We start from the raw sequence: 23614 nt of genomic DNA, 5'->3' as shown, positions 1-23614 counted from the left end.
TCGACCTACTTTACAGATGAGAAAAGTGGGGTTCAGAGAGATGCTCCTGGAGCTTCTGTGAGGACCTCAAAAGCATAACATGTGTAAAATGCCTCACACGTCTGGCTGGCTGTGCTTGGATTGTGGCTACCACAGTGGGGCTGAGGTGCCAGGTGTGTTGGCCAGACAGGGCCTTAGCACAGGTATGGGCCCGGGCATCTCTCACATTCAGGACTCGAGAAGGACCAGTAGCTGGTCTCAGACCCAAGGCAGAGCCTGCTTTGGGGACCTGGAGCTCACCCATTTAGCGTTCCAGCACCATTTCCCTGAGGCCCTCCTGCGGGCCAGCCAGCCGCTGTCCTGAGCACTAGATGTGTATCTCTGTGCTTTTCCAGGCAGACAAAACCAGATGGCTCAGTGGCAGAGCTGGGATTCCAGTCCCAACCACACCTTCCTCTCAACCCTCAGTCTCTCTCCCTGGTCCCACTACCTCCTGCCATCCTAGATGCCTGCCCTTGCTGCTTCCTCAACCTCAAGCTCTGTCTTCCACAACCCCACCCCTGTCCCACTGCCCGCCCCTACTGTGCTGGGACAAGTCCACATCCCTCAAAAGCAGCCATCCCCAGCCCCCAGGCCCTGTGCTCCTCACTGCCCGAAATGTTTAGAGAATCTAAAAGAGTTGAGATGTTTTAAACACATTTAAAAAAGAGTTAATTTGCTCCCATAAAAACCAACCCTCTCTCCTAAGGTAATAGGGCAGCCCACGCTTGGCATGCAGATCACCCTGCCTGGCATTTCACCACCGTCAGACCGTGTAACAACCCAGAGAAGGAGCTCAGCAGACAGACACACGGCCACGAGACACCTGTAAGAAACTGTACACCTAGCCACACACGTGCCAGCGGACACAGCACACAGCACACAGAGGTTGGGCTCACTGCCCACACTGGGCCCCTCCCCACCTGCCAACTCCACACGTAGAGACCAGGAGAGAGGCCCATCTGTCATCTCTTCCTATTGGATGAAGGATGCGGACTGCAGTTGGGGCGGCGGCTGTCCCTCTGGTGGAGAAGGCTCTGTCACCCCCTGACCCGTGCTAACCCTGGTGCCAGAGGTGGGGTGGAAACGTGAGAGGGAGGAATCTCTCAAACACAGACGCCCAAATTCCCAGCTGCAGCCCAGAGCTTCAAGTTAATCTCTGACCCTGGTGACCAGATCTATTTATTTCCAGCAGAATAAATAATCAATCATTATTGATTTTCTAAAGAAAACACTGCTTTGTGCACTCTGACACGAGAAGCAAGTGCTGGGAGCTGGAGTCCTGGAGAAGGAGACGCACCAGTCCCTGCCTCTCAGCTGGCACCTGTGTGGTCGCCTCGCCCCTCCCCAGAGACCATTGTGGGACAAGGGAATCGGAGCCACAGGACTTTCTCCCCTGGCTCCAGGAGGCCCCAGCCCATGCCACCCTTACCCCAGAAAGAGCCAACGGCACCCGGACCTTGTGGGGTGAGGGCTCTAGATCACTGTTTTGCAATCTTTTTCTTCATTATTGTCCTGGAGCAGTACGGCAGAAACCCCATAATTAACACCACAGTTTTACTCTGCATCTGTGGGGGCCACACAACATTGTAACAGCTGAGATGACTCCCCCCACTCCCCTGAAGAGCCCATTTGTGTCCCCATAAGGATAATATTGCCCTGGTCGAAGCACTCATGATCTGATCGGTGGGTCCCAGAAGAGAAAGTCCAAGGGAGGCCGGGGGGGCCTGCTCTTCCATCAGAGGAGTTGGGGCATGGGTTGCTGAGAGCAGGCGGGGAGCAGCGAGGAACTTAGCAAGAATTATTAGGTCCCTGGAGCTTTATTAAATAAAGGAGGAAAGCAAGCCCACATTCCTGGTCTCCAAAAAACTAAGGAAATTTCAGCAGCAGAGACAGATGCGAGACACTGGGAAGCACTTCCTGGCACTGCAGTGCTGATAAGCACCTTGGGGGCCATGGTAATGACTTGTTTATTGATTGGCTGAGAGTAAGAGGAGCGCATGGTGGGGGAGTGGGTAGAAAGGAGGGGCGGTGGGGGGAGGGCACAGGCAGATTGCTCACTGTCCGGCGCCCATGCTGTTGGGCTCCAGGGTCGTGGAATGGACCCCAAAGCACATATCCCAGCCTCAGTTTTCTCAGCTGCAGAATGGGGCGAGGCCCATCTTAGGGCCTGGCTATGAGGTCAGTGGTGTAGAGTGCCTAGCACCATGCCTGTGGATTGCCAGCCAGAGCTAGCTCCTGTGTGTGTTTTCTTTGATTCTCTCCCCCACCTTCTCTATCCTGCTCCTTCCTATACCACAGCATCTTCAGGACACCAGGTGTCAGTCAGGGATTCCCATGAGTGTGCGCACACCAGCCCTCTGGGCACAGCCCCGAACCCAGGGCACCAGATAAAGCACCAGAAGAGCTATGTATTATGGCATATCGACTATGTTCCAGGCATCGTGTGAGACACTGGGTATAAAGCTGTTTCATCTAACACTGTTCCCATTATCTACAAGCCACACCCAAACAATGGCCTTGAACAATTCCAGTTGTTTACCTTTCTCATGAATCTCAGGGTTGAACGGGGTTTAGTTGGGTAGCTCTTACTCAGGGTTTTGTCCACAGCGATTGATAAAGTCAGATGGAGTCATCTCAAAGGTTTCTCATCCACACATCTAGTGGTCATTGTTGGTCGTCATCAGGCCTCAACTGCGGCTGACAGAGGGCACGCTCACATGTGGCCTCTTCATGTGCCTTGGCTTCCCCACAGCATGCATGGTGTCTGGGTTCCAAGAGCACGTGGCTGAGAAATGAGAGAGAGAGAGAGAGAGAGAGAGAGAGAAAGGTATATTGCTTTTTATGACCGAGCCCTGGAAGTCAGGCAGCCCCACTTCTGCCACATGTATTTCACTAGAAGCAGGTCACTGAGGTCAGTGCATAGCCAAGGGGAGAAAGTGAGACTCTACCTCTTGAACAGAGGAGTGCCACAGATTTTACAGATGTGCTTTCAAGTCACAACCATGGTAACAATCTTGCAAGGTAAGCATTCATATGCTTAATATGCAAAAGAGGAAATTGAGGTGTCCTGAAGGAAGTGCCCAGGGACTGGTCCAGAAGGAACTGGAATAAACTGACTCACTGGCTTGAGGAAGTATCAGGTGCTCCCTATATCTTCTGTGACTCAGTTAAGAGATCCTGGTTTTCTAACCTGAATTTAGTCTCAGTGCAATTGAAGGTCCTTCCACCACTACGGTGAGAAAAAATTGGTGACATCCTACCTTTTTCTGGAGACCCAGGAGCTGACTTAAGGCATCACTCCTGCCCTACCAAGCTATGGCTGACAGTCCTGGGGGTGTTGCCTGAATATTGACTCTTGGTGACTGAGAGACACTTGTGGGGAAAAGAGAAGTCCTGCTCCTGCAAGACATCAAGAAAGAAATAACCCCAAAAAGTCACTGGAGCCCCACATCCAGTGTGGCCAAATCACTCTGGCAGAGACTGCCCTACCAGAGTCCCCTATCTGAGAGCAAACCCTTCTCCAAAGCAGCCATGTCCTTTCACTGGGCAGTCTCCAAGTGACCAGATCCCATGACCCCCTCCCCAGACCCACCACAAAGAGCAGCCTGGGTCAACCAGCTCTCAAAATGAAGGCAAACTGGGGCCTTGAGTTTTGATGAATGGGATAGGAGAAGAAATAAAGTGTGCGACTTCTGGAAGATGTCATCAAAAAGAAGGAAACATGATCATTTGCCCTTCCTTTGACCTGCTGTCTGGAAGGCAGAACTAATGGATGGGGATCCAGCAGCCATCTTGGACCATGAGGTCATGCTGGGATAGAGACCATGAAATAGAGGAACAGGATAGGAGGAGCCTGCATACCACGTAACACTTTAGCAGTCTAAGATTGACTGACTCCTTCTGCAATTCTTATAAGTGACAGAGAAATATCTATGTTATTTAAGCCACTGTTACTTGTTTATTTGTTTGTTTTCTGTTACTACTGGATAAACTTAATTCTAACTGACACATCCAAGGACTGAATCTAGTCCCCAGGCATATTTTGTTTGCCTACATAGCAGTGTTCAAATATTTTAAATTCAAGTCCAGCATTTTAAAATCAAGAGATTTTTTTTCACATAAAAATTTGAGTTGACTTCTGAAAATATGCAAGATCTGACACCCCTAGACCTGTAATCCAGCCTGGAAAAGTTGGAAGAGGCTGAATAAGCCCTCTCCATTCCACATTCTGGCCTCTAATGGCTCTGAGTTAGATCCTGGGCAGGTGTCCCTATTGTCCACACTCACTTCTCTGAGAACCCTCCCTTCCCTGCCTTCTCCATATGAGCCACAGGGAGCCTGGGACCCTTATACATCTTCTGCGACCAGTTGGAGTCTCATTCACTGTCATGGCCATAGGGAGGAAGTTTTCTTGGGGAAGGGGTTATATGTGGAGGCAAAAGCAAGGTGGGAAACAGGTGTCTGGGACTAGGGCAAGAACTTATCCTGGACCATTGGCAAGTCTGTGGCTGAGTAGACTACAGAAATGGTATCCAAAGCCCCAGCCCAGTGAGCCAAGCTCTGGAGCCTATGGAAGTTTCCTGCCTGGAAAGAAACAGTCTTCCTGTTCTACACACAAACAAAAAGAAAGAAACAAAAAGATCACAAACCATTTCCACCATGTCCAGATCCAGGCAGTGGTGGGAGCATGCAGACAAGAACCTGTAGGTGTGGCGTCTGGGTGAAGACTGCCCACCTCCCTCCCCGCTTGTATCCTAACCTCCAAAACACCTGTGACAGGGGCAGAGGCCATCTCACAGCAAGAACAGCTCTGTGCTAGTCCCAGGCTAGGAATTCCTCCTCACAGAGATTGTCTGTTGTAATTCTTTCATTTTGGCATCCTTGGGGCTAACAAAAGTCTCGTATGTGGAAGAGGTTATAAAACAAACAAACACAAACCAAAAACGATAACAATAAAACCTCCACAGTTGAGTGCATGCATGAATGAATGAGTGAGTGAATGAATGAGTGGATGAAATGGCAAGACTCCAGGGCATTGTGTGATAAACCCCAGATGAATGGCACAGTCCCAACAGCTCACCATCCCCCCTCTCAGCCTCCTGTCCTTAGGAGTCACCAAACACTCCTGAATGGGGCACTGTAGGCCTGTTGGTCCCAATCCCTATCCTTCCCTCTACTCTGTGTACTCCTGCTGGGTTGGGGAGAGAATCAGGAAGTGAAGAAAAATTCCCAAGTGGCCATAGCAGCCTCCTTGATGGAGCCTCACTGCTTGTGGTCCCTGCGGGCCTGAGAGAACTGAAGCTTGTAGCCCCATGCTGGTGCCCCAGTGACCAACAGGAAATTGCTCCCCTATTAGGGTCCTGTGATTTGTCTCTACAAGAAGCAAAATTAACTAGAACGGCTAATTAATCAGAGAAATGTGCAGCATCTCTCTTATTTTTAATTCCTCACCCACATTAATGCGTTATTGGTTTACTTTAGAACTAATTCACAGCCCCGTCTTGATACCCTTATCTCTAGGTTGCCAGCTCCAGGCTGGACGAGTAGGAAGCTCTGAGGCTGATTTCTGCGGGCTTCAAATCATCTCTAAGCACATTAGAGTCACATAAACAGGACATGTAATGAGACAGCCCTACTTTGCTTTGATACTTTTAATTACCAGTCTGAGAAAGGCAGGGAAGAGGAAGGGAGGCCCAGGAGAGATGCCTGGGGCCTGGTGATGCACGGACATTCCCTGCTGCAGGAATAAAGTCACAACCAGCTGGCTCTTCCCTGAGTGCCTTCCTTGCCTCCTGGGTGCCAGCAACAGAGAGACACGGGGAACACATAGGGGACACATGTGACCCATGCCAATTCAATGCACACAGGACAAGACTACTTTTTCAGAACCGAGTTTCCTTCTCCTCACAGAATGCTGGCAATTTGGCAAAGAAATTTCCTGGACGGGAGATACCAAGCAGGGACTTCTCCTTCCTCATGTAATCATTTATTCATTTAACCAACACATTTTGAGCACCTATTATGTATGGAACACTTTTCTAATTATTGATACATCAGTAAACAAAAGAGATAGCCATTCTAGCAGGAAAAGACAAACATAATACTAATTATAATAAATAAATGCATTCCATAGTTTGTTAATGTCCAAAGATAGTTATCCATGGGTCTTGCATTTCTGTATATCTTGCAAGTGAGAAACTGATTGCTTCTTGTTCTTGATTATCTTTTCAAGGCTGTTTGTGTAACAAACATTCCTGGGAGCTAGAGACAGTATCTTCTGATGCAACAGAGGCAGACATACTTACTATCCAGTTTAGTACAATTATTATCTCTTCTGGAGATAATAGGACAAGCATGGTTACTGTCCATGATAAAAGATTCGGGTTCCCCAGCACAGGTTTCTCTCCTGTAACATAACCCACTGGGTATACACGGATCACCTGGTCCTCTTCACATCGCCCTGTGGGAACTGGGGTTCAGGAAACTGGTATGAGAATTACATTAGACAAAGTGAGATGACATTTGTCTCTGATGTTTGTGAGAATGACCAATAACACCACCTCTGCACTCAGAGACATTTGAGTCAGCTTCAACCCACTGCCCTGGGTTGTTCCTGATGGCAGCATTGCCCTGGCCTTTCTCTTGGCAGGTTGAGGTGTGTGACTGATACCATATCCTGCTGTACGAAGAGGGATCCTAAAAGGGGGAGGCAGCATCATGGCAGAACATAGGTGGACAGCGTCATCATCGAGTGCCCCTGAAGCTCCCCTTGATTGGTCTGCCTGTGATGACCACTTAAACACCCCCTTCAGCACGATCAGTCCATATCTCCCTGCGTGGTGCTGACGATCTTTCTCGTTTTCCCTTGGATGTGGCTCTTGTCTCCCTAATGAGGTTGTAAAGGCAGGGCAGGTACCATGTGCCTATGGCTCCAATCTTTCATACACCTGGAAGACTGCTCTGCTCATCATAAACCATCAATAAATTCTTGGTGACAATAACAACAAGCCTCCTACTCAATGCCAAACATGGCACCTGTCCTCACCTCACGTAATCTGCGCATGGGTTGGGGAGGGGAAGAGGAAGTCACATTGGAGCAGGGCTGCTGGAGCCACCATGTCTGAGCCACTCCTCCTGCCCAGCCTGCTCTGCTCACCTGCCTAACACCCCCGCAGCCACCCTTCTCAGTGAAGGGACAGGCCACTCCCTCCCCCATCCCCAAGCGTCCCAGGAGAGAAGGAGGTGAGGAAGCCTGGTTAAGTACTTTCCCTGTCTGCATCCTGCTCCCCCAGCCTCTGCGACTATTATTGGTAAGTGAACCAATTTTCTCCCCTGACATCTGTAGCTCTTAGCAGTGAATATATTTGAAAAACCCTTTATGATTACTTGAAATCTTCCCTGCAATTTGATTCTTGATATTTCTCTTTACTCACTGAATGATTCTTTTAACTCATTATTTCTTACAATGTAAGCCTGCCTGTCTCCCCACCACGACATGCCACCTTGGATATTTATCCCCTTTCTCCTACAACCAGGAGGGCATCTCCACCTCCCCCAGCTCCCTCCTTTACTGCTTCCCAGGCTGAAGACCTCCCCTTCTGGAAGCCTCACACCCAGCCTAGGACTTGGTGAAGAGGAGGATCTCTTGAGGAAAAGGGGTCTCCTCCTTCCTCACCAACTGTGAACCTCGTACAACACCCCCTGCTTGTTCCAATCCCTTCTAGAACATGTAGTGCTCCAGCCACAGTGTGTGAAGTAACTTTTCCTCCAGGGGAAAATTATGGTTAGGTGTTAGTAATAATATTAGTGTTCATGAGAACAATACAAAGCAGAATGGGTCTCACAATATTCTGATGATGGTGGGGGATGAGGTGGGGAGGATAGGTGGTGCATGAGCCTCATTTGGCCCTAAATACAACGTCCTTTCCCATGGTACATTGGTGGTAAAGGTTCTAAAAATGCAAAAATTGTAGTTGGATCCCAGGTTAACGCCACTATGTCTCGTGACTCCAATAAGCATGTGTCCAAACTGTGTTAACAGAGTAAGCACAACCCAGCAGGGACTGTCCTGCTTGAGATCTCTACTGTCTACATAAATGCCAGGCATTTGGGATCCCCCTTGATCTAGACTCCAAATATCTTTTCATTGGCACCTGTCACCATGCCATTTATTCATTTATTTATGAACAAATGGTTCCTGGACACCTGGTATGCTCCAGGGGTTATGCCTGGAGTTGGAGGGGACAAAGAAGAATAAACCAGATTCCTGGCCCATGAGCTCACAGTCTAGGATGAAAGATGGACATAGAAGTAGCGAGAATACGGCCAGGACAGCAAGAGATAGAAGAGCTGGAGTTTAAGAGCCCAGATTCAAGAGTCAGGCTATTTGGGTTCGAATGCCAGCTACTACTTAGTAGATGTGGGACCTTGGGAAAGTCTCTTAACTTTTCTGGGCCTTAATTTCCCCATCTGTAAGATGGAGACATTAACAGTACCTACCTCATAGGATTGATATGGGTAATATATGAAGAGCCAGTAGGACAGAGCCAGGCAGATGGTAAACACTGTAAAAATGTTAGCTCCCCTGCAAAAAGGAGGGATGGATTCATTTTCCTAGTACCTTTGCTTGAAAGGGGTCTTATTGTATTGATCATCATTTTGCCTTCAAGCTTTCTGTTCTCAGGGCAAAGGGAGACCCGGAGACTCTTCTCAAAAGGGAATGCCAAGGCCTGAAGATGTTGGGAAGACCATTCAGGGGGAAAATGTGCCCCAAGGAAATCAACTGAGTCATGGAGTTAAGGCATGCCTTTTGCAGATTCCGCAAAGGTGTCGCCTGATCCCCAGCTACTCATATCTGGAGAGCATGCTTCTGCTTATATTCATCGCTCAGGAAGTGGGTGTGGAGCTGATTCTCCCTGGAGGGGCTCACAGGGTGAGGGCACAGACCCTCCCAGATACCCATCCCCTGACAGCTGCCCCACTTCAAAGGACCATTTGTCTACAACCACTTGGCAGGTGTCTCTAGCTACTTCTGCTCTGGACTCAGGTGAAGATCTCCTGAACTTGGAGACTTTCCACCTGGACCAGGAGGCTCAGAAAGTGGACCATGTTTCCCAAAGTAGAAGGGCCCTCAGCTACAGTAGGATCTCCAGGTACATGGGGATATTCTCTCAGTCCTCAAAATGGTCTCTGCCCATAAGGCTCAGGTCTGATTGTGGGGGTGAGGGTGAGAGTCAGGTGCAGTGAATCATGGAAACTTCTCTGAGGCTGGAGCATCCTGTTCTCCTTGATATGGGGCTTATACAGTTTGGGTTCCCATGATGGAACCAGGCAGCCTTGCCTCCCAAGCCTCCATTGCCCCATGCATAGGAAACTCCACCCTAGACTCATCCATCAAGATAATGTGGGCACAGCTGGGGTCATGTATTGCTCAGAAAGGTCCACGGGGAGGAGCCAGAGAGCACTTTGTCTCCATCCATTATGCAGGGAGGGGCCTTCCAAGAAGTGGAATGGGACCTCCAGGCATTCATTGTTTGGTATAGCATCTAAAGCAATTCACATTTATTAAGTAATACACTTCAGTCCTATGTGCTAGCCAGGATGGGCCTACCATCCCCATTTCACAGATAAAGAAACTGAGGCTTAGAAAGGTAAAGAGGCTTACCCTGGGCACACAGCACATAAGGGTAGCACAGACTCCTGGTTTCCTCGCTCTGAATGCAGTGCTTTTCCTCAGTCCTCACTGCAGTGTGCATAAGATTCCTGTTTCCATTGGGGTTCTTAGCAGGGGAAGAGCTCAGAAACACAGAGCCATAGGAGGAAGGCCAAATGGGATGTATCCATATCTCTGGAAGCCAGAGGACTTCAGCTGTCCCTCTCCAGGTCTTATTTTACCCCAGTCAGGCAGCCTGGGGTAGAAGTTGTGGGGTGAATGTGCACAGGAAGCTGAAAACGACACCCGTAGCCCAGCACGGCAGGGCTGCTGTTGTTGGAACTATTACAGCAGTAATTAATTAGGTGCTTTCCATTCAGATCCTCTGGGTTCCTGGGGCTGCCTGTCAAAACTGCAGGGTTCAGCAAACTGCAGAGCACCAACACAGAACCACCATTGGGACCTGCTGGGCAGAGGGGGGGGGGGTGGGGAGGCAAGGAAGAGTCTCTGATATACTGAAGATCTGTGCCCTGGCACAGAGGTGGTGGCTGTAGGAGGTCTTTTCTTCCTTGCCTTGAAAAACTGAAGGACTTCGCCAGCTTCGACTACCATTTATTGAAGACCTCAGCTACTTTCATGAGTTACCATGCATCATCCCCATAGCAACCCCATTTTCCAGATGAAGAAACTGAGGCTCAGAGGAGTAAAGCAGCTGCTTGCAGTCATGCAGCATAAATGAGAAGGCAGAGCAGGGATCTTTCCTGCTCACAGTACTAAGCCCCTCCAAGCTGCTTTATCAAGACTGAGAAAGAGGAGGGGTTCTCATAGTTTCCAATCTGGTGACCAGGTCCTTCCCTTTAATCCCTCTCTTTTAGGGAAATCATTCAGGAGTCCCCACATAATCACACTCCTCCTTACTTTCCTGCATCCAAGATGCACGTGTTCTTCCAGTCCAGGTGGGAGGTGGGGGTGGAATAAGTGGGAAAGGCAGCAGTGGCACCTTCACCCAAGCACAGGCAAATGGAAACAGTCACCTGCAAGTGTCCGCGTGCCTCCTCTCCAAGTACAGGTTGGAAATACTTGAATAACAGACTAAGGTCATCTTCACTTCCAGACTACTCCAACTCTCCATTTTCTCTTAATAAACTGAGATGCTCAGGAATGTTAGGATCAGGAGTTAAGAGTCAGGCTGAAAACAAAGGCCATGAATGCCCACGCCGAATGGAGCATTGCCACCCGTGGAACCACCAGTCCCTTCCAGGTCTAGGTGTACTTCAGAGGCTACCAGCCAACCCCGAGCATGCTCATTGAGTGCAGCTGGGTCTGGAGCAGATGTAATGAGGAAAGAGTTTGCCTCTGTCTTCAAGGAGTGCACCCTGATGGAAGAGAAGGAAGTGTGTGGCTACTACTGCTCTGTGACTGGTACTGACTTGATGTGTGCTAGGTATTAGGCCAGACAGCAGCACCCAGCATCTAAGGCTGTGGGTGGGGAGGGAGGCAGAGGACCTTTCAGAAGCCAGGGAACAAGGAATGGAGATAAAGCTCTCACTGCGGTGTCTGCAGTGAGGACAATAAGAATAGGAGAAAGGTGGCTGAGAAGGAGCAGAGGGCATGGCATAGAGCCCAGTGCCGCCGTGGGAGGTGTCAGACAAGCCTGGCATGATGCAAGAGAGGAGCCCGTGTCACTGAGAACTTAACGTTTATTATCGTGGCAACACTGTGGAGATAGAGATGGTAGTATTCCCTTTTGGGCAGTGTGGAAACTGAGGCTCAGAGAGTCTCCTAACTAGCCCAGCCTCGCAAAATTAGAACGGACAGGGCCAGGGCTCATGCAGGACCTCCAACTCTGCCCATTTCTGCCCTGCTGCTCTGCGGGTCCAATTCACCACTGGGCCAGCTGGCAGAGGGAGGAGTGGGAGGCCAGTGACTGCATAAGGGGTGACTGGTTGGATGCAGCTACACTGACGGACACTCTGGCTACTTGGACAACGCTTGACTGTGACGTTGCCCCACCAAGACTTCACGTCTGTGGTGAAGTAGCTTTTCTCCACCCAAGTATGAGCTGCAGAGCTGTTGCCCCGGGCCCAAATTGCTGAAGATGAATAAAAGCGGAGAGAGGTCAAAGGGTGGGGGGGACACAGTTCACCCTCTCTGGTATCTCTCTGTATGGTCTAACCTCCTCTTCCTATAAGGACACCACTCAGATTACGTAGGACCTGCCCTAACGGCCCCATCCTAATACATTTACCTCATTAGAGGCCTTCTCTGCAGAGACAGCCACATTCCAAGGTCATGAGGGTTAGGGCTTCAATGTATGACTTTGGAGGGCCATAACATTCTACCCTCTGGATCCCTCCAAGTCATGTCCTTCTCCATGCAAAATACATCCCCCAGTCCCAAGCCCCATAGTCCTAAACCATTCCAGCATCAGCTTTGAGCTGCAAGGCTGTGACCTGGGGCCCAAATTGCTGGAGATGACTCAGGGTGGAAAAGAGATGAAATGAGAAAGGAGGTGTTCCTAGGCCTGTGGCTCCATAAAGCAGAGTCTAAGCTTTGGGTGGGGCAGCCAAGGATGCATCCAAAGCAAATGGTCTGACCCTGAGACTTCACCAGGCCAGGGCTGTCCTCATGGAAGAGAGTGGGCCAGTGAGGACAGGATGGGAGAGTACAGAGGCTATGCAAGACTTTGACTATAAGAGAGTTGTTTGCCTATTCAACCCCTGTGTGGGAACAACTGTGTGTGTGTGTGTGTGTGTGTGTGTGTGTGTGTGTGCGCGCACACACGTGTGGGTATGTGCATGCTCAAGCACATGTGTGTATGTGCATGTGCATGTGTGTGTATTTAAATACCATTATTGGTTTGTGTTCTCTGCATCTGCAGCTCAGAGACACAGGGGCCAAGATGATGGATCTATTGATTAACATTTTCATTCACTTCAAGATATGAAATGTGAGTCCCTTTGAGACACATTTTGCTGGAGGCAGATGCCTTTACCCTGAACGTTATTGAGCAGTTTTGTGCCTTAACCTCTAACAGAAGATGTGGGTCACACCTAGGGAGGCAGGGGGGACCTGATATTGTGTGGCCCTTCCAGAGTGGGATAGAAACACCACAGGGGCCTGAACCTAGGAAATATATGGCTTCCAGGGTGTGAGAGGCTTTTTAGTTAGCCCCAATCTTGAGTCTTTGGTGACCTTGAAGGCCCTCAGAGTGACAGGTTCCCAAACTTTGCTATCCAAGTTCCATCTGAGGAACTTGTTAAAATAATGGACTTCATGTGTTTGTGTGGCGGTCCCCGGGAGTAAGGTACAGTATCCTGCATTTCACCAAGAAGCTCAGGGGAATGTGATGGCCTGTTGACCGGTATTTTCATGTTCTCTTATTAGGGTGATTGACTGGAAAAGCTGGGTCCCAGAAAGAGGTTCTCAGGCTGACTGCACCACACTCTGATCACTCCATATGTCCTTCCAGGAGAAAGGAAGACCCCTATGGAGGGGAGCAATAGTAACTTTTTCAGAGGCACTAGAAGTAATGTTCTCCCACATCTCTGTCAGTGCCCTTCAGCCAAAGGGCCCCAGCAACGTGGCAGTAGGGGAGCAGTGGGTTTATCACTCGCTGCAGTCAGGAAGAACATGCACTGGGGGACTGTGGGGCATCTCAGGAAGAGGACAGAGCTGGAGAGAAGCAGTTCTAGGACTTGGGCTTGAGTTAGGTGATTGGGGGGAGGATCCAAGGAGGCAGTGGTTTGCCCAGGATTGAGTGTTGTTGGAAAGCAGGGACAATTCTACGATTGGGTATCAATCAACTTGATCTATAGGCTGGGCAGTCTGGAACAAGGCTAAAGCTGTAACTGGCTGGGGGAGGGGTGTTTGGCATTTTATGGTCTGGACAATGCTCATGCTCTTTCTGCATTCAGACATGATTGCAGAATAGAGTTGGTTTTGTCTTGATCTGTCATGGTCATGGGTGGCCTTGTTCTGATGTTGATGTCCTGTGAAATTGTTTATGTTCAACAGGAGGGCACCAAGAGCAGCTCCCAGACTCCAGGGGTTGCTTTCCTCTTTCTCACCACCCCATCCTGCCCCCATCTAGGGAAATTGGGTGGTTAGCAGACTATCCAAAGGCAGGAGCACATCAGCCAGTACAACCCACTGTTATCTCCCACACTCCAGCCACACTGACTGATTCCCCATGTAGTTCCGGGTCCCTTCACCAACTCCAGGCATGGGGTCTGCTACCTCCTCTGGCTGCTCCCTTTCCAGTGGCTGATTTCCCCTCCCATCCCTTTACCTAGTTCTCCTCTCACTACCAAAATGTCCCATGCAGAAATAACCCCTTTGTTCCTTTGTGTCTTGGCTTTGTGTTGCTGCTCTGTGCAGGTTCCTATGTAGGTAGGATTGTCTCTGGTGAAAGCCTCCATGTACCTGGGTACTTGGCCCTATGGTACTTGGCCCAGCCAAATCCTCATAGAAGAGTAATGAGGGGAGTGGATGGTGTGTGACATGTGCTAGTTGGTGCTATTCTAGTGTAGATTTGCGTAATGGTGCTCATAGTGATAGTGATCACAGAGCAGTGGCAGTAATAGCGACAGGAGGGGGTGTTAAGGATGGAGGTGGGAGTAGCGATGGAGGTGATGGTGGCAATGATAGAGTTTATGACCAACACAGAGATAGGGATGGCAATAGTGATGATTATGACAGAGATTCATTTGTAGACTGATACCCTTAGGTCCTTTCACGGTGCTCATGGAATAATCTCAGAGTGTATTAAGCCATCCACTTCTTTCTTCAGGCAAGAAACTCTAAATCAACTTCTTAAGGTTGCTCATGGGCAGACAATGATGCAGAATGAAGCTGGTACGACAGATTTCCCATGGCGCCTGCTTCCACGTCTGCAGCCCCAGGCTTGCCCCATTTCCAGGCCTGTGGAAAAGAGGTGCAGATGCCTGCTGCATTTCTGGCAGTGTCCTCGGACAGAGGGGGAGCTCGCTGATGGGCACTGGCAGCTGCAAGGCACCTGTGGAGACTCAAGAGACCTATCTCTAACAAGGCCTGTCATATGCAGGTGTGGTCAAGGATGGAAACAGACTAAAGATCTTGGAGCCCCAGAGCCAGGGCTGCCCCATTGGGCAGGGGCACATGGAACAGATGGTCTGGACAAGACCACTCACAAGCCAAGATACAGGAAGGTTTGATGAGCTGAATCTAAGTGAACTGTCAGGAATGGAGAAGGGGGAGCTGACAATCAAATGGAACAGGCTGGGTGAGTTTGGGAGAAGATCTGAGTGTTCTTCACTTTGAGGATCTTCATGCTGACAGAAAGCACATATTTTTGCCCCTCCCCATTATGGGAAAGTCAAATCAGCTCAAAGATCGCTTCCAACAATGGACTGTTATACCCTCAGCCCCCCTGCTATAGGAGCACCCAGTGACTGGCTTCTTGGGGCAAGGTAAAGCCCATGCCACAGACTGCTAACACTCCACCCTTGCCTTGACTATAGATGGAGACCATGCAGGGATACCAGCACTCCAGGGCATAGAGATCAGGCACCTGAGGTTTGGATGGATCCTCAGGGAATTGTGAATCACATGGGACCTTCAAGAAGCTTGCCCTCAAGGGAATCAGCCACATAAATTCCCTAAGTGGAGACTATGTTCTGTATCATTCAGGATCCACTCATGAAAATATAAATGACTTTATATATTCACAACAGAGGTCAGGAATACAAGAAATTGGTTGCATGAGTGCTGGAAGAGCTGAGAAACCAAAAAAGGGAGGGGAAGCAAACAGTAGGAAGCCACTATGACCTTAGGGCTGGAGCGAGGACAGGAGGTGCTGGTATCAGAAACCACATGGCAAGGCTATTTGGCAAAGGCTGGAGCCATGCTGGAAGTTCAGCCACCCTGAAGACAACCATTGAATCAGGATGAGAGAGGGAGAAATACCTTGGCTTCTCACTTTTTTGTTCCTGCAGTCTCCCTCTGTTGCTCCCATTTACTAACCCTGGCAAGAGTCTAGGAAATGTAGCATGCAGAAGGGCAGGGAGTAGATCTGAAAGCAAATGGTCATTGACCACTCTTGTTCCAACCTTAGGAAGTTGAACTACCTTAGGGTCTTGGGGAGGTCTACTATCCCTTCTTCCATACCCAGTTCAGAGCATTCTAAGAAATAGATAATGGAGCCAAGTAGCTGGAGACCAAAATATTATCTTTAATGCCACTACAACAGTGGTGACTGTACCATTACATTATGGGTGGGCTTGCTAACACCTCATAATTTTGACAAGACTCAGTGAGTCTCAGGCAGAGCTGTCACCTGTGGTCCTACCCCAATCCTGTGATGGAGAGAAGCAGAAAATATATGTCTTCTGTCAGCAGAAAGATCTTCAAAGTGGAGAACAATCAGATTCTCCCCAAATTTGCCGACAAAGAAATTACCTTCTCCCAAGGACAATGAGAGACTCGATGGAGGGAGGAGAGGATTCCTTCTCCAATAAAGGACCCTCCCCAGGGAACTGTAGACTAGCTGTCAGGAAATCCTAAGGTCTCCAGCTGGGAGTGCCAAATCACCTCTACTACCTCCCCGCCACTGGTTGTTTGCCACTCTTGAAAATGGTCAGTGGTGGGGATTCAGTACCATCTGAATTATCCATTCCATTGTCACACACTTCTGATGGTTAAAATAGTCTTTATATTAACCTAAATTTTCCTGTAATTTCTATTTCTCCCTTGGGGACTTCACATAACACCCCTGATCCTTCTTCAACAAGAAGATGTTGAAGATGTACTTAAAGATGACAAGTATATCATCCCGAGACATAACTTCTCCAGGCTAAATACTTCCAATGTCTTCTATTTGCTCTTACACGCCCATGGTTTTCCAACCATTCAGTACCCTAGTCACCTCTCTCTGGACAAACTGAGTTGGTCAATGTCCTTTTTAAGGGGGGTACCCAGAACAAACAATGCTGAGAAATCACACTGTCATCTCCACCAGCCAAGTGGCCACCTTGGAGCCCTTCATTGTAGGGCTTTATATTTTCCATCACCAATCCAGTGAGATGGATCCAACTGTTTCCTCATTTGGAGCTGGGGAAACTGAGGTTCAGAGAAGGTGTGACTTACCCAGTTTATATAGATTGCAAGTGGCTTGGGTGTGTCTGATCACCTAGCCCATGTTCATTCCACCACAACAAGTTATTCCCGATGCTAAAAGCATCAGGGTACTTGCAGACTCCAAGGCTGAAGAAGTACAGAGGATTGTGAGAGCCTGTATCTCTGGATCCCTCTAGAAGGAGAGGAAGACAAGGAAAGGGAGCAAGAGGGATCCTGTGCCCAGGTCCCTCCTCCACCCCAGCAGAGACACTGCCTTGTCAGCCTATTGGTGACCCTGCCCTCTTGGTTGGGGGAAACGACCCTTCCTTTCCCAACAGACCTGGAGATGGAGGTGCACAGAGCAGCAGGGTCTTCTACCTCCTCACCAACAGGAAACCCCAGCACACGTAGCCATGGTTCTCTTGGGTTTATCTGAATGTGTTTTAGGCAAATAGCTTCAGTAGAAACATTCATCTCTGACTATAGCTGAATAAAGCCTTCAGCTGTTCCCAGTGCCTGAGACAGAAAGGAAATCACGTGTTAATAATTCATCGGAGGTGTGTGTGTGTGCGCGCGCGTGTGTGTGTAAGGCTACCTGAGAACAAGTCTCATATTTCTCATTTATAGCCTCTGATACCATCCGACAGAAATCCATTCTTAAGTGAAATATTGATAGGTTTACTCTGCAATCTTAAGCAAGCCTTCTCAATTGCTGTAATTAAGGCTAGCAAAGAGGGGAGACAGCAGAGAGGGGAGACCAGAGATGCTGGACTGAGAACACACACACACACAAACACACACACACACACACAGCTGCCCTGAACAGAAGGGATGGTTGAATTCCCAAAATGAGTTGTAAACATTTGCTCATAGTGGTCAAATGGCCACCCCCGTGACCACATCTGCTTGTCACTTGTGGCTCAATTGACCCAACACATGGGGACTCTGAGAACCAGGGGGCAAGGAGATGTCTACTTCAGGGGGAGAGCCACAGCACCCCGCTCAGGAAGCCCTCCCCCCCACACACACAAAAGTGGGCTGACTACATGACCCCAGCTGCCTGGGAATGTGGAGATGCTGATGTGGGTGGGTCAGGAGGGACAAGAATTAGAAACATTAGAAATACAGCCCCACTGACCAGAGTGGGGAACAGGCCTGGGGGACTGTGCAAAGATCATCAGGGCCCCACTTTGTTCCTGTGGGGGTTTCAGGCTGGTTTATTTCTTGTTCTCCTGCTATTGGTCCTTTTATCATTGTGTGCCCTTCCCCCTCCCTCCCTCCTCCTCTCTTCCTCCTCCTCTTCCTCCTTTTCTCTCCCCACTTCCTCCTTCTCCTTGCTCTCATCCCACTTCCTTTCTCCTTTCTGTCTGTCTTTCCCGGGCACCATCAGAAGTAATGCTAAACACTTATCAGAGGGACTTGAATTAAAACATGAAAACTCACGTTTCAGCCCAGCTACTTCTGGGCACTGTGTGTCCTCCTAGCTCTTCATTATTTAAGGAAAAGAGCGGCCTTCCTTCCATAAAGGAGAGATTACCATATTAATGGGAGGTAATTATGCTCTAGCCCAGGCTCTGGGTTGGGGAGTCCTGGAGTCCTAGCTTCAATGGCCAGTCCCCCACACCTGCTCAGCTATGCTTTCTACCTCCAGACCCCTGAGCAGAAGCCTGAAGCCTGGTCTCCCCTCTAGAGACTCTTTCTCTGTGGAAGAACTCTCCCTCCTGATAGGGCAATGCAAAAGCTAGAGGAGGAGGAGAGGGGAGGCAGCAAAGTGTAGTGATGAGGAAAAGTGGGGAGCAGTGGAAACAGCCAGTGGTGTGGGAAGGGGGCCACACTGTAATTCTCCGTGAAAGGCTTTCAGCCTCTGATGCAAAAGGACATGGCAGAGGGATCAAGGGGTTGGAGTGGGGGACAGGGGCAGGGTGGGAGGAGTGTGTGTTTATTCATTCATCCATCAATTTATTCATTCATCAACTGCTATTGGACATGAGCAACATACCAGGCACTGTATCAGGCATGGGGCGCCAGCGCTACAAATTCACCAGCCTTGGCCGCAAGGACCAGCCTGACATCCTGGTCATTAGTCTGTCTCCCTGAGACAGACACTCATGTTCTCAGCATTTTTAGGGTGCAAGGGTCATCAGAAGGATGAAAAGCATGAAAGGCCTAGAGGTGGGCAGGGAGAGATGCCCCATCCCTACAATACGCACTATTCACCCTAAGACAGGGAGGCACACAGACTGGGGACCTTCAGTGCCATTGGATTAGTATAAATGTCTCCTTGGATAGTGGGGAGACTGAACCCAGACAGGGTGTGACACCCCTTGAAAACTACACAGTTAGTCTTAACTGAAGGGCTACTAAAGCCAGGATAAGCTCCACAGATACTTCTTAAGTGGTGACATCAGACAGGGGGGATTGTCCACAAGAATGCACCCATGTCAGACCAGGTTTCTGTTTGCTCAGAAGCTGGCATGATGCTGTCCGTCTAACAGGTGTTGACTCAGAATTATGAGAAAAGGAGATTATCCCAGCCATGCCACCTTCCCACTAGCCTGGCTACATGCCTGGAAGCCAGACCTGGGGCTTGAAACTGTGGCTCAGAGACTTTACAGGAAGCAGTATGCATCTAGTTCTCAATCCTCTGTCCTAACAAAGGAGATCAAGTCGTGTGTGTGTGTGTGTGTGTGTGTGTGTGTGTGTGCATGAGCGTGCATGTGTGTAAAAGAATGTGATCACATTTTGGAAGGAAAAGTGGGGACGGGCTGACTTTCCTAATGGTGTTTGGAAGTAAAGTATGAGAGACAAGATCTGGATCCAAATCTCATCTAAAAGCTTTGTTGCCGTGTGGCCTTATGTAAGTTAGTGAAGTTTCTGGACTCTTGCTTGCATCATTTATAAAACGAGCACAATAAAGCCTATCTTCCCCAGGAGATATAAAGTTTAGCCTATATGTAAAGCTGCTGTGATGGTTCAGCGAGCCCCAGAAGGAGATCAGTAAAGGCATCACTTCAGCTACTAGCTTCAGTCACCAGGACAAGAGGCAAGCATCTTCTGAACAGGCACCACTCAAGCTGGTGTAAGTGACTCAGGAGTTTCTGAGAACAGGACAGAAAATATTTGGATTTTTAAAAAAAACATTCAACAGATGATCCACTAATATCATTCAATGTAGATAATTAACTCACATTTCGCACCGCAAGGCATTAGGGACCAAAAAAAAAAAAAAAAAAAAAAAAAAGCAAAACGAAAACACAATGTTCTTCATATTACACCATGTCTATACTCCAGCTTTCTCTACCTGGAGAGAGCCAGGAGACCAGCATAGGGTCTATGAATCCCTGATGGACATGTTGTGTATCTGTTCATTTTACAGAGAAAAGAGTTGGTGCTTGTCCTCAAGACTCCTTCCCTCAGGAAATCCTCACCCTGATGGGGGACATTCATATGCTGCCCTCAGTCTGAGGGTGGGCGACACAATCCTGTCCTTGGGAAGCCCCAGTCTGAGGAGGAGACATAGCCCTCCCCTCAGGGAAACCCATTCTGAGGGGGGAGACACAGTTCTGCCTCAGGGAGCCCCAGTCTTATGGTGGAGACATAGCCCTGTTTCAGGGAACCCAGTCTGTTGGGAGACAAAGCCCTGCCTTAAGGAAACCTCAGTCTGAGGGGGGAGACACAGCCCTGCCTCAGGAAGCCCCAGTCTGAGGGGGACACACAGCCCTGCCTCAGGGAGCCCCAGTCAGACGGGGAGACACAGCCCTGCCCTCAGGGAGCTCCAGTCTGAGGGAAGACACAGTTCTGTCCTCAGGGAGCCCAGTCTGAGGGGGGAGACACAGCCCTGCCCTCAGGGAGCCCCAGTCTGAGGGAGGAAACACAGCTATGTTCTCAAGGTGCCCCAGTCTGAGGGGGACACACAGCCCTTCCTCAGGGAGTCCCAGTCAGACGGGTAGACACAGCCCTGCCTTCAGGGAGCCCCAGTCTGAGGTGGGGAGATACAGCCCTGCCCTCAGGGAGCCCAGTCAGAGGGGAAGACACAGCTCTGCCCTCAGGGAGCCATAGTCTGAAGGAAGAGACACAGCCCTGCCCTCAGGGAGTCCCAGCCTGAGGGGGACACACAGCCCTGCCTCAGGGAGCCCCAGTCAGATGGGGAGACACAGCCCTGCCCTCAGGGACCCCCGGTCTGAGGGGGAGACACAGCCCTGCCCTCAGGGAGACCCAGTCTGAAGGGGGAGACACAGCCCTGCTCTCAGGGATCCCCAGTCTGAGGGGGAGACACAGCCCTGCCCTCAGGGAGCCCCAGTCTGAAGGGAGACACAGTTCTGTCCTCAGGGAGCCCCAGTCTGAGAGGGGAAATGGAGCCCAAATGCCTGCTTATATGACAAAAGAGGAAATATGCAGGGACCCAATTCTGAGGGTACAAATGAAATTCAGTGAGCAGGACACAAGGTAAGGGAGAGCCTGTGGATCAGGGCTGGACAAGTCTCGCTCGATATGCTAGGGTTGGCATGTAGGAGTCCTGTCCAGACAGGCCGAGCACGTCCTTGGGAGGTCAGTTTCCAGTGGCCTCGTGATGAGGAGGGCCAGGGCAAAGGTGGAAGCAAGAGCGGGGAACAAAGTGAAGTGACTGGGGCAGGTGCCAAATAAATTGGAGTTGTTATTCTGAAAGAGTGAGGATCACAATGTCAGTAAATAACACGGAGGAGCCTTGGAGCCATTAACTGTCCCCACCACTCTATTATCAAAGGTCCCATTGCAGGAGCTTCCGGAGAGATTTATCTCCATTTCAGTACCTGGCTCTTCTGAACTGGAAATTACAGTGAGACAGAGGAGCAGAACCTGGGGCTATGGTGTGGGAATGGGTACTTATGAGGAGTAGTCAAAGAAAAAGCTAAGGCCTGCTCAACTACCGGCTTTGCAGATGGAGAGGGATTTTTTTTTTTTTTTTAAAGAGAGAAGTAGTTGGGGGAAAATTTCTAATGAATCCTATCCAACCATAAAATCATGTAGAAAATGAATCCTATCTGACAATAAAATAAAAGTGAAACAAATTACTAAGTTCTCATATGTGTAGGACAAATTAATTTCATGTTTAGAATACTAATTGCTCGCTGAAGGGTCTGTAACCATGTGCTGCCTGAATTTAGCCTGAGCCTTAAAGTTGGGAGGGGTTGCAGAGGAGGGGTGTGTTGGGGGTGGGGGCGGTGCTGCAGCCCTGCCCCTGGACCCTGCCTCTGCTGTGTCTCTCTCTCCAGGGCCCAGGGCTCAGACAGTAAAACACTGCTTGGCCTGTGTGAGAGCTCTTCAATTGTTTTCTAGATTTTCGTTTTCCCTCAGACTGAGGTGTGCCTAGGACCAGCAGCTGTATCCCCTCCATCAGAGTTCAGCTCCCTGAGGGCAGGGGGTTTATCTTTTCACTGAGCTCCCTAAGGCAGGGTCCTGTGTCTCCATGAGACTGGGTCTCCCTGAGGGCAGGGCTGTGTCTCCCCTCCCCTCAGACTGGACTCCCTGAAGGCAGGGCTGTGTCTCCTCCTTCAGACTGAGGTTTGCTGAGGCAAGGCTGTGTCTTCCCCTCAGACTGGGTCTCCCTGAGGACAAGGCTGTGTCTCCCCCTCAGACTGGGTCTCCCTGAGGGCAGGGCTGTGTCTCCCCCCTCAGACTGGGTCTCCCTGAGGGCAGGGCTGTGTCTCCCCCCTCAGACTGGGTCTCCCTGAGGGCAGGGCTGTGTCTCCCCCCTCAGACTGGGTCTCCCTGAGGGCAGGGCTGTGTCTCCCCCTTCAGACTGGGGCTCCTTGAGGGCAGGGCTCTGTCTCCCCCCTCAGACTGGGTCTCCCTGAGGGCAGGGCTGTGTCTCCCCCTTCAGACTGGGGCTCCTTGAGGGCAGGGCTCTGTCTCCCCCCTCAGACTGGGGCTCCCTGAAGGCAGGGCTGTGTCTCACCCTTCAGACTGGGGGCTCCCTGAGGGCAAGGCTGTTTCTCCCCCCCTCAGACAGGGGTCCCTGAGGACAGGGCTGTGTCTCCCCCCTCAGACTGGGGTCCCTGAGGGCAGGACTGTGTCTCCCCCTCTGAGACTGGGGCTCCCAGAGGGCAGGGCTGTGTCTCCCCCCCTCAGACTGAGTCTCCCTGAGGGCAGGGCTGTTTCTCCCCCTCAGACTGGGTCTCCCTGAGGGCAGAGCTGTGTCTCCCCCCCCCTCAGACTGGGGCTCCCTGAGGGCAGGGCCATGTCTCCTCCTTCAGACTATGGCTTCCTGAGGGCAGGGCTGTGTCTCCCTCTTCAGACTGGGGCTCCCTGAGGGCAGGGCTGTGTCTCCCCTTCATACTGGGTCTCCCTGAGGGCAAGGCTGTGTCTCCTCCTTCAGACTATGGCTCCCTGAGGGCAGAGCTATGTCTCCCCCCTCAGACTGGGGCTCCCTGACGCCAGGGCTGTGTCTTCCCTACTCAGACTAGGGTGGCCTAGGATTCCCTGTCATCAATGCTAGAGATGGTGTGGACACAATGGGTGATCTACTTTGGGCCACAGCTCACCTTGCCAGAGCTTTGGTGGCAAATCAGTTTGGCCTGAGGGAATGGCTGTGTCTCCCCCTCAGACTGGCGCTCCCATAGGACAGGACTGTGTCTCCCTCAGATGGGGACTCCCTGAGGGCAGGGCTGTGTCTCCCCCTTCAGACTGGGGTTTGCTGAGGACAGGGCTGTGTCTCCCCTCATACTGGGGCTCCCTGAGGGCAGGGCTGTGTCTGTCTTCTCAGACTGGGGCTCCCCGAGGACAAAGCTGTGTCTCCCCCCTCAGACTGGGGTTTGCTGAGGACAGGGCTGTGTCTCCCCTCAGACTGGGGCTCCCTGAGGGCAGGGC

The 23614-nt window shown here is 50.4% G+C and overlaps 1 long non-coding RNA gene across 1 annotated transcript; it reads right to left on the bottom strand.

Annotated features, from left to right (window-relative positions):
• Nucleotides 1–1775: 1775 nt before the first annotated feature.
• Nucleotides 1776–19503, bottom strand: LOC128315640 (uncharacterized). Its single transcript, XR_008298618.1, has 3 exons — nucleotides 18768–19503; nucleotides 17109–17284; nucleotides 1776–2806 (listed from the first exon to the last, which is right to left on the bottom strand). It is a non-coding gene; the product is annotated as an uncharacterized LOC128315640 (long non-coding RNA).
• Nucleotides 19504–23614: the final 4111 nt, after the last annotated feature.

This window comes from Acinonyx jubatus, chromosome B2, assembly GCF_027475565.1.
Source record: "Acinonyx jubatus isolate Ajub_Pintada_27869175 chromosome B2, VMU_Ajub_asm_v1.0, whole genome shotgun sequence".
Classification (NCBI taxonomy): Eukaryota; Metazoa; Chordata; class Mammalia; order Carnivora; family Felidae; genus Acinonyx; species Acinonyx jubatus.
The sequence above is the reverse complement of the archived record's forward strand: the minus strand, read 5'-3'. Positions and strand labels throughout refer to the sequence as shown.